Source organism: Helianthus annuus, chromosome 15 (assembly GCF_002127325.2).
Source record: "Helianthus annuus cultivar XRQ/B chromosome 15, HanXRQr2.0-SUNRISE, whole genome shotgun sequence".
Taxonomy (NCBI): domain Eukaryota; kingdom Viridiplantae; phylum Streptophyta; class Magnoliopsida; order Asterales; family Asteraceae; genus Helianthus; species Helianthus annuus.
Window position 1 is genome coordinate 14,475,692 of NC_035447.2, and position 12,417 is coordinate 14,488,108.

Here is a 12,417-nt window from a genome sequence, read left to right on the forward strand (position 1 = left end):
CCATAATCTATATATATATATAAACATGATAAATAAGGGCTTATGTGTCATGTTATAAGGACTTGTGAAATGATGTGGCATCACCATAGGGCTTCTAATTCTGAGTTTTGGCTCCAAAAAATTCGGGTCAATTTTTTCTTCATTTGGGTAAACACGGGATCCGGATTTTGACCCATGTATATATTGTTCTAAAATTCTAAATTTCCTTATTCTTTTCATTCAAGAACCCTGATAGAACTCTATTCTCTCGATCTTCCCTCTCAAAACCCTAGGGCCGCTTACGTATTTTGTTCAGTTGAAGGGTTTTTGGTTCAGATTTGTTCATCAGTTTGATGTTAAATTCGAATTTGATCTTACAACCATCTTCCTATTTGTCATTTTCTTTTGTTCTGATTACGATTTTCTTATGAATCCATTTACAATTACCACTATGGAGATTTACACCATTAAAGTTTCAAGGGTTTTTCATTTTTCCACAAGTTACACCATTAAAGCTTCCATCTTTTATCACTCTAGGGTTTTATGCTCATCGCTTCTTCCAATTTCTCACCTTTGTATTCAGAATTTGAGATCCAGTTCAATAGTATGTATATTCTTTCGATTCGTTCACTTTAGGGCTTAATTCAATTTCTTTGATTTTTTTATTGGTTTGAATTTGTTTTATGCATGAGGTTGTTTTTTGAGCTTTTAGTAATATTATTAGTATTAATATTAGTTGTTAAAGAAAGTCAGACTTGAGCTTTAATAGAGTTTTGGTGTTGATCTGAGTGGAAAATTGTGGGTTTAGGTTCATTTAGTTTAGAAGTGGGAAAGTGAATGTCTGGTTCAGGGATGGATTTTGGCCCGGAGAGCGGTGGCGCTGGCATAATTTTAACGCCGGCACGGTTTGTGTGGCCATATGGGTGAAGGAGTGTGTACTTAAGTGGCTCTTTTACAGGGTGAGTTTTAGTGATTATGTTTGTTTTTAAGGTTACACGCCAAGTGTTTGTGATATTGCCTGAATGAATGGATTGAAATATTGGTTGATTGGTGGTCAATTGCAGCAGTTTTGAGTTATTTATGTTTGAATTTGTTTGAAATAAATCTCAGGTTCAATAATAAGAAACTGAATAACCCAATTCAAGTAGAATTATATGCTCTTTACTTTTGTGAGTATGATTTTAAACATTCTTACACATTTACAGGATAAGTAAGAGAACGCTTCCAACAAGGTTTGGGAAGCATAGAGGATTTGCTTTTGTCGAGTATGTAAACCAAACAAGAGACGAAAAACGCCCTTCAAGCTCTCTCTATCAAACACTAATTTTTATGGACACAATCCGGTACGTTGTTTTCGTGAAAATATTTAATTAAATTACCAATTTGGGTTCTTAGGTGTCCATCTAACGGGTTTAACAACTTTTTTTTGTCAATAGAATACTAATGTGGGCTTGGAAGGTCTCATTTCAATCTTTTTTAGGCCTTTTTTATACACATATTATGGCAAATATCAATTGGGTATCAAAATATATTTGTTCGAGGGTTATCAAAAAAAATTTTAAAAGACCATTTAAATATAATCCATCATGCTTGATTACATATTTGCGCGGGCTATTTTAAAATTTGTTTACACATGTTACTATTTGAAACATGATGAAGTACAAGTGTATGGGTTAGGGACTCTACCAGTTTTTATTTTTTGAATTAAGGGTTTATTAGTTGTGTCATGATTGTTTTGTTTAAGGTCCCCAGATTTAAGTCGTTTTGCTAATCTATATATATATATATAAACATGATAAATAAGGGCTGATGTATCATGGAAAATGATGTGGCATCATCATAGGCACTCTAGAAATTGGTTTTGGCTCCAAAATATTCGGGTCCTTTTTTTCTTGATACGGGCAGACACGGGATCCAGGTTTTAACCCGGTTTTTAAAAACACGCTTTTTTATAATCCCACTACACAAACCCTAATTTCATTCTTCAATTCAGCTTCATTCATCTCTCATTGCCGTCATCCCTTTGATTTGTTCCACACCATTTGATTTCAAAGTCGTATAGATTATTTGTATTGTGCCTACGAAGGTAACGGAGAAGATGTTCAAACCTTCGCCGCTGGAGATTCTTCACCACCGGCCGCTGCTAACGGCGGCGGTGCCACGGAAGAGTTCAGTGATTCCAAGTCACAGGTATCTCTAATTTTGTTTAATTTTTCTCAATTACCGCTAGGTTATTAGCAGCTCATGTTTTAGGATTGTAGATAAACGTTCATGAATAAATTGCCGACACTAGGTTTTCTGATGATTTTAAAATTGTAATACGTGTCTGAATTAGGTTAATGTGGAATTGTTGACCGTGGTGTTGTATGTATATAACGGTATTTTATTGGATTTTGGTAAAACCCTATCTTTTCGTAGTTTTTTAATTACTTCTTCGTAAGTGATTGTTTGTTTCGATTTAGTAAGTGATTTGGGGATGAGTCTGAGTATGGTCCAAGAAAATGGTACGATTTATGCACACCTATATGTACAACCTAAAAAAAGTATATGTACAACGTCTTGATGCACAAAACGTTCCCCGTAAAAGAGGTAGCTCAAGCTGCATGCGCCCCGCTCGCCTTTTACTATAAAGATATATGTAAAATTACCAAAACTACCCCTGAAATTTGTTTTGTTTCAGCAACTTCGAGTGTGGTGTCGGCTCCCGATGGGGCAGTGGGAACTGGGAAATATACAATCAGCTGTTAACGGAAAAGCATCTGTTACACTGTTGGACGGAACGGTGAGTTCTGTTGAATCGAAAAATTGCTTCGTTTCAAGCTAACATCTGTTGAAATTTGAATACGCGTATATAATAATATAAGTAATATTACTGTTTGTAATTGCAGGTCATGACAGTGTCTACAGGAGAGCTGGTACCTGCAAATTCTGAAATCCTTGATGGTGTGGATAATCTTGTCGCGCTCATGGTTTAAAAAAACGGCCGAGGCGGTCGTATTGAGGCGCGCCTCAGTTCGAAACGGAGAAAAAACGTATATGAGGCGGCGCCTCAGGGTCAGAAATTATACGCACGCCTCAGTGGAGTGAGGCGTAAGTTTCAGATCTGAGGCGGAACGATTTTGGAGAGGCGTACGTATATATTTTGGGTTGGATAAAGACGTAGACGCTTGTGGCTATGCGCAATCAAGAAAAAATAGGGTATAATAGAGATGGAGACATACCTTACAGCGATGGATTACCAAGAAAATTAGGGTAAAAGTAGAACAGAGGAGTTGATGTTGATGACGGCGATAAAAGAATAAAAGAGTGATGTAACTTATTAGGGTTACTGAAGAAAATAACTAGAGCTTTATTTATTTCATTTACAAAAACTTACATAAACACCCTTAAACATTAAACTTTTATCATAGTCAACCCAAAACTATCTCACAAGTCTATTTACATTAGGAAAGTTATGTATTTTATGTTTAGTATTTTATTTTTTAAAAGATATATAATTTTTATATTAATTTTTTAATTCCGCCTCGGGCTTACGCCTCGGTTCGTCTCGAGGCTTACGCCTCGTGAGGCGAAGGGAAAACGCCTCGAAACTCATTTCCGTTTTTTTAAACCTTGGTCGCGCTTGGTTATGTAAACGAGCCGTCAGTTCTATGTAATCTCCAGTATAGATATAACCGCGATGTAATTTATGTATGTATATCTTCCATGTCTTAACTCTTAATCCATGTCTATATAATATAATAATATTCGTTTCCCGGATTATTTTTACCTGTAAGCTTGCCTACAGACTATGGCGGGGCCCGTTCTGTTAGTGATCAACCCCTTTAAAGATGCCTTGATTATTGGAAGTGACGTTATCACAGCTTACAAAAAGAAGATTTTGGATAGCCCGCACGTATATTAGGTCGCTGACACTGCCTATAGTGATATGATGAGAGGTGAGGTATATGTATATGTTTGGAAAATATCTATATCTATTTTTAGTCATTCAACCAAAGTTTGATCACTTTCATGATGATACTTACAGACGGTCTAAATCGGTCTATTATTATCAGGTTAGTTAACTTCAATGCAGCCATAAGCTCATTCGTTGCTTCTTCGTAAATACACCACATCAATTTTTTCGTCTTTTAAACTTTTTCTTTTGATTTAGTGGGGAAAGTGGATCGGGAAAGTGGATCGGGAAAGAGTGTAACGGCAAAATTAGCGATAGAGTATTTGGTAGAAGTTGGCAGTGACAATAGTGAGATAGCATGCAGAATACGTGAATCAGGATATTTATACTGGAAGCTTTCGGGAATGCAAAAACGTCAAGAAACAAAAATTCTAGCCGATATGTGCGTTCGGAATTTTTTTAGCAGATAACGAGTTCGATGTTCATGCAAGATGTCTAACTTGGATTAAAATGTGGTGCAGGGAAAATTAATTGATTTTAATTACAATGCAAAGGGTATGCTTCACGGGGCTTGTATCCATACACGTAAGAATTTTTACTTTTGAAATAGATTATTTATATTGGGAAAATATTATTTGCTTACTGACTTGATTTGTTCATGGTAAATGTCAACTTCTGTGGGATTGGGAACAGTTCTTCTTGAAAAGGTACTTCATTTTCGTATTAGTGTATTTTATTTGTCGCATTTTACGAGTGACACAAATTGAAGTGATTTTTGATGTTCTGAGCAGTCGAGGATATCGCAACTCAGTCGCAGTGAAAGGTCATACCATGTCTTTTATCAATTGTGTGCTGGGGCGTCCTCTGATATGAGAGGTTTGTTTTACACAATTCACACACATACATATACATATAAATTCTATTTATATATATTTTTATATTTAGAACTCCTAATAAACAATCATTATATTTATATATTTTTATATTCAGGGCACTTTTATCATTTATTATATGTATTTTTATGATTACATACACGCTAAGAGTAGTTTACATATGTGGAATAATCTATTATATATAATAAACATGTTAAATAAGGGCTTATGTGTCAATTGATAAGAGCATGTAAAATGATGTGTCATTAGCTTAGAGCTCCTCAATTCCATTTTCCCGCTCAAAATTCCGGGTTAAAATTAGTTTCTATGGATACAGAGCAATGTCGGTTGCAGAGCATGTAAAATGACGTGTCATCCGACGTGGCAGAGCAATGCCGGTTGCAGAGTCTTGAAAAAGCTATGTTCATTCAGTGGCTTTGCTTTACACCTCCCTCCACCATTAATGATGCTACCAGAGTTGGCTCAAAACTGCTGAACCGAGAATTGATGCACAGGTAACTGATTTTTTTGTAGTTCTGTTTTCTACTTAATTTAACCTTCATGAATGTATTACGTGATAAGATTTTGTTCAAAATTTGATGATCAACAAGGCTCTGCTCCAACATACATTATTAGTTTAGATTCATTCTCATTAGGCTTCTTTATAACCATAGTTTGAATCCCTCTTCTCCTGAGTAGCTTCAATAGTGCTGATAGACAGTTTATTATGTGTACATTTGTGTAAGGGGTATTATTGTCTTTTATGTATTTAGTTTGTTAGGGTTCATACATCTTGTATTGTTTTCCTTTCTTAGTTAACCTATATAGCTTGGCATCGTATCCTTATTCTCATTGAGATTGATAGTAGATTTGACATACCTCATATTCATATTGTTTTTCAAGTGCATTTAAAACTTTTGTGCTCTGTGCCACCATGGTCAAGTAAATAGAGCAATTAGTTGGTTTGCTTTGTTCAATCTTCAAAGGAAATCATGCTCAAGATTTTCAACATTTGGGCAATAAATTCAAATTAGTAGGCTTTACATCTTAATCTTGGATTGAAAGACGCGAGGCGCTCATGAAAATGCATCATGGGCAAAAATGCGCAGCTCATGTAGTTTTTTGTCATAATTGGTTAAACAGGGACTGTGTGACAATATGAGGCTTATATCTAATAAGTAAAAACAACTAAAGGGGTGAAAAGGTTGTGAAAGTTTACTTGACTAATAGGCTGATTTGTAAACATATTAGATAGACACAACTTCTGGTTGTTATAAAGCTTATTTTGGCTGTACATAGATGCACAAGGGTCTAATTGTTTTGAGAAAGTAAGTTTACTAATTACCAGTTCCTATTTAAATTTGGTAAGTGCAGTTAAAAGAAAGAGATGAGAAGCTTGAATATCACAAACAAAGAGAGCAGAAATTCACGGAGAAGAAGAATGAGAAGGAGCTACTGCGTCGCCAAAGTTCTGTATGGATTGATGAAAATGAACTCGAGAAAAAGATATTGAATGCCATTATGGATGAGTCTTAAGGTAACCATGCTTTCAACTCGCATTTTTTAAACTTTTTTTTTCCGCTTTTGTTAGAACTCAAGATGTAGACTTGAAGCACTCCGCTTATTAAACTGTTGTAACTTTAATAACTTATGCAATGTCACGTATATAACACTTATAATATGGTTGTTTTTTTTTGTAGAGAGAACTCAATTTACTAAGAGAAAGGCTTTGGTAACTCGAAGGATATGCATCTTCAAAAGGACTCGACTATCTTTAAATTGTATATCCACTCTATCACTAATTTATGCAACATCGGACTTTGTATTTTATTTTATTTATGCACTTGATATTTATTTTAATAGTTTTCTTCAACCCGGGTAGCACCCGGGTGATAACCTAGTACATACTATATTTGTTTTTTTTCCTTTCAGATAGTTATATTTACCTTTTTTAAAGTGTCAAAAATAATAAATCTAGTATTAAACCATCCCCGTTGCGGCGGGGCATAAAACCATGCCAAGTTGCACCAATGCTAAAACCACTGTCGGTGACCACCAACACCAGAAAAGCTCGTAAAAACAAAATAAATTAAAAAGAAAAAAATAACACCGAACGAAAAGCAAAGTAAAATCTTTGAACCACGTATGCCCGTTGCAGCGTGTTAATGTAAAGAAATTAGACTGAAACGTAAAAGATAGAAAATAACTAAGATGGTCTAGGACCCGCGCGTTGCGACGAACTTACCAAACAGGGGAAATAGACGTGTTGCGACGGGCCTGTCAAACGGGAAAAAATTGACGAAAAAACGTTGAACCCCACACGTACGTTGCGGTGTGTTAACTTGCAAAATAAAGAACGAAACGTAAATCAAAAAACTCGCAAAAAGATGAAAAGTATGAGGTATCAAAATGAAAAATCAAATATTTTAAAACTCTTCATGCTAAGGGCACTACTCTATAAAAAACAAAAGTGTTCCTTATTTATTATTTACTATGGTTTCTTAAAACCATCAAGGACACAACTCTATAAAAAACAAAAGTGTTGCTTAATTATTATTTACTATGGTTTCTTAAAACCATCATACAAACATCAACGCACATAGTACAAACAACAATGCCAAGAATTATTATAAATTTATAGTATATAATGTCAATGAATTTCCCATATGTTAATTCATCAAAACGTTTTGTGACTATTTAATTTTGTATAAGTTATGATAGCTAAACTGCTAAAGCACAATTTATTTTCCTCTTTGGTTCATGTATTCCTCCTTTTACCAACTTTTAGTTTCTTAATAATTTTACTAACTTTTAGTTTCTTAAATTTAGTTATAACTAGATTGTTGTCGTATGACGCGCGTTGCGTCGGCGACGCCTTAGTTATTTATAGCTTGCGACGCATTATGTAATGTATTAATCATATGAAAATGTGTGTCCCGACGTATCTACTCTAAAGCTTTGTAGTTATAAAAGAAACGAGATCGAATTAGTACGTATTCCACCTAGCCACTACACCACCTTTACCTTTGCATCTAGACTTGGCGTTGTCAAAACATACAATAACTCAAATTTAGAACGTCGAATGAAAACGTATTATATTTGACCCGACTCATTTCCGAACACAGTTTACGTCAAAGCGTAGAGCATAAAATCGTATTATATTTGACCAGATTCGTTTCCGAAAAAAACTTATGTCGAAACTTGAATCTATATCGTTTACGATGAAAAGTGAATTGATGTCGACACGTATATTTAAATGTCACAACGTAGAACAACTGAAAACATATAAAAAAAATAAGAGTGAAAACGCATTACATTTGACCATGTTCGTTTTCGAAAAAGTTGAAGTCCAAGTCGAAACATAAATTTACACCGACACGTACATGAAAATAACGACGTGAGAAAATCGTTTTTTGTCTTTTTAAGCTAAAGAATGAATATTATGGGGGTGAATTTGAAAAGTTAGAGCTTAAGGGGGTGAAAACAAACACTTTATAAAGTTTTAGTGGACGTATGAGGTATAAATGTCAATTTTAAAAGTTTATGGGTTGTTTTTGTTAAGTTCAAAACTTTAAGAGCCGTTTTGTCTTTTTCTCAGGGGCTATTTTAGTCAAGTTAAAAAGTTGAGGGGCTGTTTTGATCAAGTTGAAAACTTGAAAGGCTGTTTGTATTTTGGTCCCACCCTTTTGTTTTAAGAATATAGTAATTCACTTTTTAAACTCTTCACCCCTATAGTTTTCTCTTTTACAACTTTAACAAAAGATTTTATATTTTGTAGTCCAACACTTTTACACCTTCAACTTTAGCCCTATATACTTTTCACCTTTTACAAATTTGTTGTTTTATGTTTCGTCTAAATTTTGCAAGTTAACAATGTGTGTGTGGTTCAAAGCTTTTACTTTATTTTGTTTTGCGGTATAACGGCTCTGTCGCATTGTGCGGGTCTCAAGTCGACTCAGTAAATATGTTATATGTCTTACGTTTCAGTCTAATTTTTGCAGGTTAACACACTAAAACATACATGTGTGATTTAACATTTTTACGTTTACTTTTGGTTTGGTTTAACAGTCCCGTCGCAAAGTGCGAGTCTTATATAACATTTTATTAAAACGACTAAATATGGACTGCTTCGAGTCTTCTACGTATTTAACTACATCCAAATATATTATTATGGTCTTACAAACTTCAGTTAGTTAAGGATATTTTCTGTATAGATTGCTTTTTGACTACTTTAACTAAATATAAGGTGGTTTTTGACTACTTTAACTAATTACCTTTTTAAAAGTGCCATAAATCAATAATATGTCTAAGAATTAATAAAAAGGACAAAATATGGACTACATCGACGTGTTTGAGTAAATTCAAAGATATTAAAATGGTCTTACAACTAGTGTGAACAACTTTAACAGCTAAAGATATTTCTGATATAAATTTCTTATTGGACTACTTCCGAAGTATTTGAGTATACTAAGATCAAATGGATATTGGTTAAGTATTTGAGTATACTAAAATGGATATTGGTTATGTATGTTTGAGAATGGGCTAAAGCCTGCCAAATTATAACGATAGGCATGCTGGGCCCAACCCGTATGAGGAAAGCCCATTTGCCTTTGAAGAAAACCCTTTGACATCTCACCATTTGCCCATTTGTCCAACACGAAGTAACAACAAATACTCTTAAGTGATTTCTAAAGTGTTCTAATATTTAAATGACGTTAATTAAAACTTTTGAACACCACATATGCATTTCTCAACCATTCATCAATGATTCAATGTATATAGTAGTAGTTCTCTAATTAATAGGTTATCACACCCAAATAATACATTTCTTTGAGTGGCTGTGTTTTAGTGATTTTAACCATTTGAATTCAAAATCAAAAAGATGCATTGAGTCCCGAACCGCTTATTTTATAACGTTTTGAGTCCAATTTTTAACACTTGTACTTTTGATTTTGGACTTAAGTGGTTAAAACCACTAAAAAACAGGGGCTCAAAACGTTATAAAATGAGCGGTTAGGGACTCAGAACGTTAAACTTTTTTATTTTGGACTGAAATTGTTAAACAACTAAAGCACAGGGACTAAAAAGTAATTTACTCTCCTTTTTAATACCTCTATCAACTATCATTACATTTTCTTTCTTTTCCACTCACAACCACTTTCAAAATATATTAAAGAGTTAACTGCCATTTTCGTCCCTGTGGTTTGGTCACTTTGGCCATTTCAGACCATTTTTCAAAAATGCGCCATTTTCCTCCCCGACGTTCTGGAAAGGTGCCATTTCAGTCCAAAAATCATAACCCAGTTAAGTTAGTTAGTAAACAAGGACTGATTGTGTAAATTTGTAACATAAAGGACTGATTGTGTAAATTTGTAACACCACCACCACTAGCCCTGCCACCACCACCACTCCGCTGCCACCACCGCCACCACCGCCAACACCGCCACCACAGCCACACCGCCACCACAGCCACACCGCCACCACAGCCACTGCCACCACCACCACCACCGCCACCGCCACCACCGCCACCACAGCCACACCGACACCACAGCCACTGCCACCACCACCACCACCGCCACCACAGCCACACCGACGTTCTCGTTTTATACATTTTCTGGAACGTTTACGTGCAAAACGAAATGGAGGATGCAGACGATGGAAGTGGTCGATTTGCCTGAATTCGGATGAAGTTGCAGGTTCCGGTGAAGTTGCAGGTTCCGGTGATCACAGCTCGGCTCCGTTCATCACCACCATTCGAAAGCTTCCGAAACAAGATCATCTTCAACGTTCATCTCCTGCAACTTCTGTTCGAAACATAACTTCCCGAAAAACCGATTCTAATTCCGCTCACCGCAATCTCCATTCATCACTGTTGTTTCGACATAAGGCAACTGTCCGTTCATCACCATTCATCATCGCTCAAACCTGCAACATCACCATCTTCTCCGGTCATCACTCCGAACATCATTGTTTTTCACCCCTCACTCCGGCGACCACCATCGTTCCGCATAACCCGACAACCTTTATATCTCCATCGCACACCTCGCCGTCGATCACTTTCACCACCGTAGCACCATTCTCCGACCACCCTTCTCATCTCTGGCTAACCTGCAACTCCGGTCACCATTGTTGTCATCATCGGACATCATTCCCGTCATTCATCATAATTACCATCATACCATCTCCACTGTTGTCACCTTTGTCACTGTTTGAAGCAGCGTGAAACGGGTTTTGGTTTTGGACACACAATCTTTCATACAAGTTCAAATCTTTCATACACACAAAAACCAAAATGACGTTGATGGTGGTGGTTCCGGCGGCTGTGGTGGCGGTGTGGCTGTGGTGGCGGTGGTGGCAGCGGAGTGGTGGTGGTGGCAGGGCTAGTGGTGGTGGTGTTACAAATTTACACAATCAGTCCTTTATGTTACAAATTTACACAATTAGTCCTTGTTTACTAACTGACTTAACTGGGTTATGATTTTTGGACTGAAATGGCACCTTTCCAGAACGTCGGGGAGGAAAATGGCGCATTTTTGAAAAATGGACTGAAATGGCCAAAATGACCAAACCACAGGGACGAAAATGGCAGTTAACTCTATATTAAAAGAATTATAAATGGTGAACAATATCCCCCTCAAATTTACAAATTAATAGTAACATTTTATCTTTTTTTTACTCACAACCACCTAGAAGTTTTGAGGGAAGGAATGTGAATGTTCTTAGTAATAAAATGTAGCCGATCATATTTTTGTTACACTGTGTAACAAGTAATCTTTTTTTTTTTTTTTTTTTATCGGCAAACAAACATATCCATTCCATAATCACCAAAAATTACAAGGCAAAATAAAGTAGTTATATCAAATAGTAAAGATGATGATGATACAAGGATATAGAAGTAATTGTTGCCTTTCAAGTAATAAACATAATTATGATAGTTTTTGTATATTTTCTCTACAATAATGGATTACCTTTCTTTATATTGACAAAGGCACATTATACACATGATGTTTTTTATGGTTATTAAGCAATCTTGCTTGAAACCGAATTTGCAAAATATCTATGAAATTTGACTAATTCAAACCTCAATGGCCAAAGATTGTGATCAGTTAAAACACTTCAGGAATCTGTTACCAACGTTGATCTTGATTTAAACAAAGTTAGTTTTTAATTAGACTTCTAGCAACTGGAACCAATAAAACAACAATCATAAAATGGTGAATAATTATCAAATTTGGGTACGTCTATTTCAAAACCAATGTTATATTAAGAACCATGTGAATTACATAAGCACATGCATACAAAACTTCAAAAAAAAAAAGGATAAAATTGAATTAAAAGAAAAGATGACTTTATTTGAGTTTATCTTCTGTCGTTTTTTTTAAATATTCATATACATGCGCATATTATATGCACACATACATTTAAAGTTTAAACAATAGACTACTAATATCATAATTCTTAAACATGTTAAAATTGATATATTATTCTAAGGAATTCATTATTATTTATAGTGTTTAGAGTTGTTCTTGGGGGGGGGGGGGGGGGGTATTCCACGGTCCTCCCAACCGCCGAGGTGATCCCACCTCGCAGACCGCCACCCAGCAAGCCTGAGTCTGGGGGTAAATCCGCTACTGTAGGGGCATTGGGAACGAGCAAGACTCGAACCCGCCA

At 35.6% G+C, this 12,417-nt stretch overlaps 1 long non-coding RNA gene across 8 annotated transcripts; it reads left to right on the top strand.

Moving 5' to 3' along the window:
* Positions 1 to 208: 208 nt before the first annotated feature.
* On the top strand, positions 209 to 6,606 carry LOC110910795. 8 transcript variants are annotated; one of them, XR_002576474.2, is made up of 15 exons: positions 228 to 583; positions 788 to 938; positions 1,185 to 1,322; positions 1,973 to 2,169; positions 2,660 to 2,761; positions 2,868 to 3,669; positions 3,767 to 3,917; positions 4,007 to 4,034; positions 4,133 to 4,316; positions 4,396 to 4,459; positions 4,568 to 4,581; positions 4,666 to 4,750; positions 5,084 to 5,261; positions 6,121 to 6,283; positions 6,447 to 6,606. It is a non-coding gene; the product is annotated as an uncharacterized LOC110910795 (long non-coding RNA). The 8 variants fall into 8 exon arrangements; XR_002576475.2 differs by having other exon boundaries at positions 798 to 938; XR_004881700.1 differs by having other exon boundaries at positions 209 to 938; positions 2,066 to 2,169.
* The last annotated feature ends 5,811 nt before the right edge of the window (positions 6,607 to 12,417 follow it).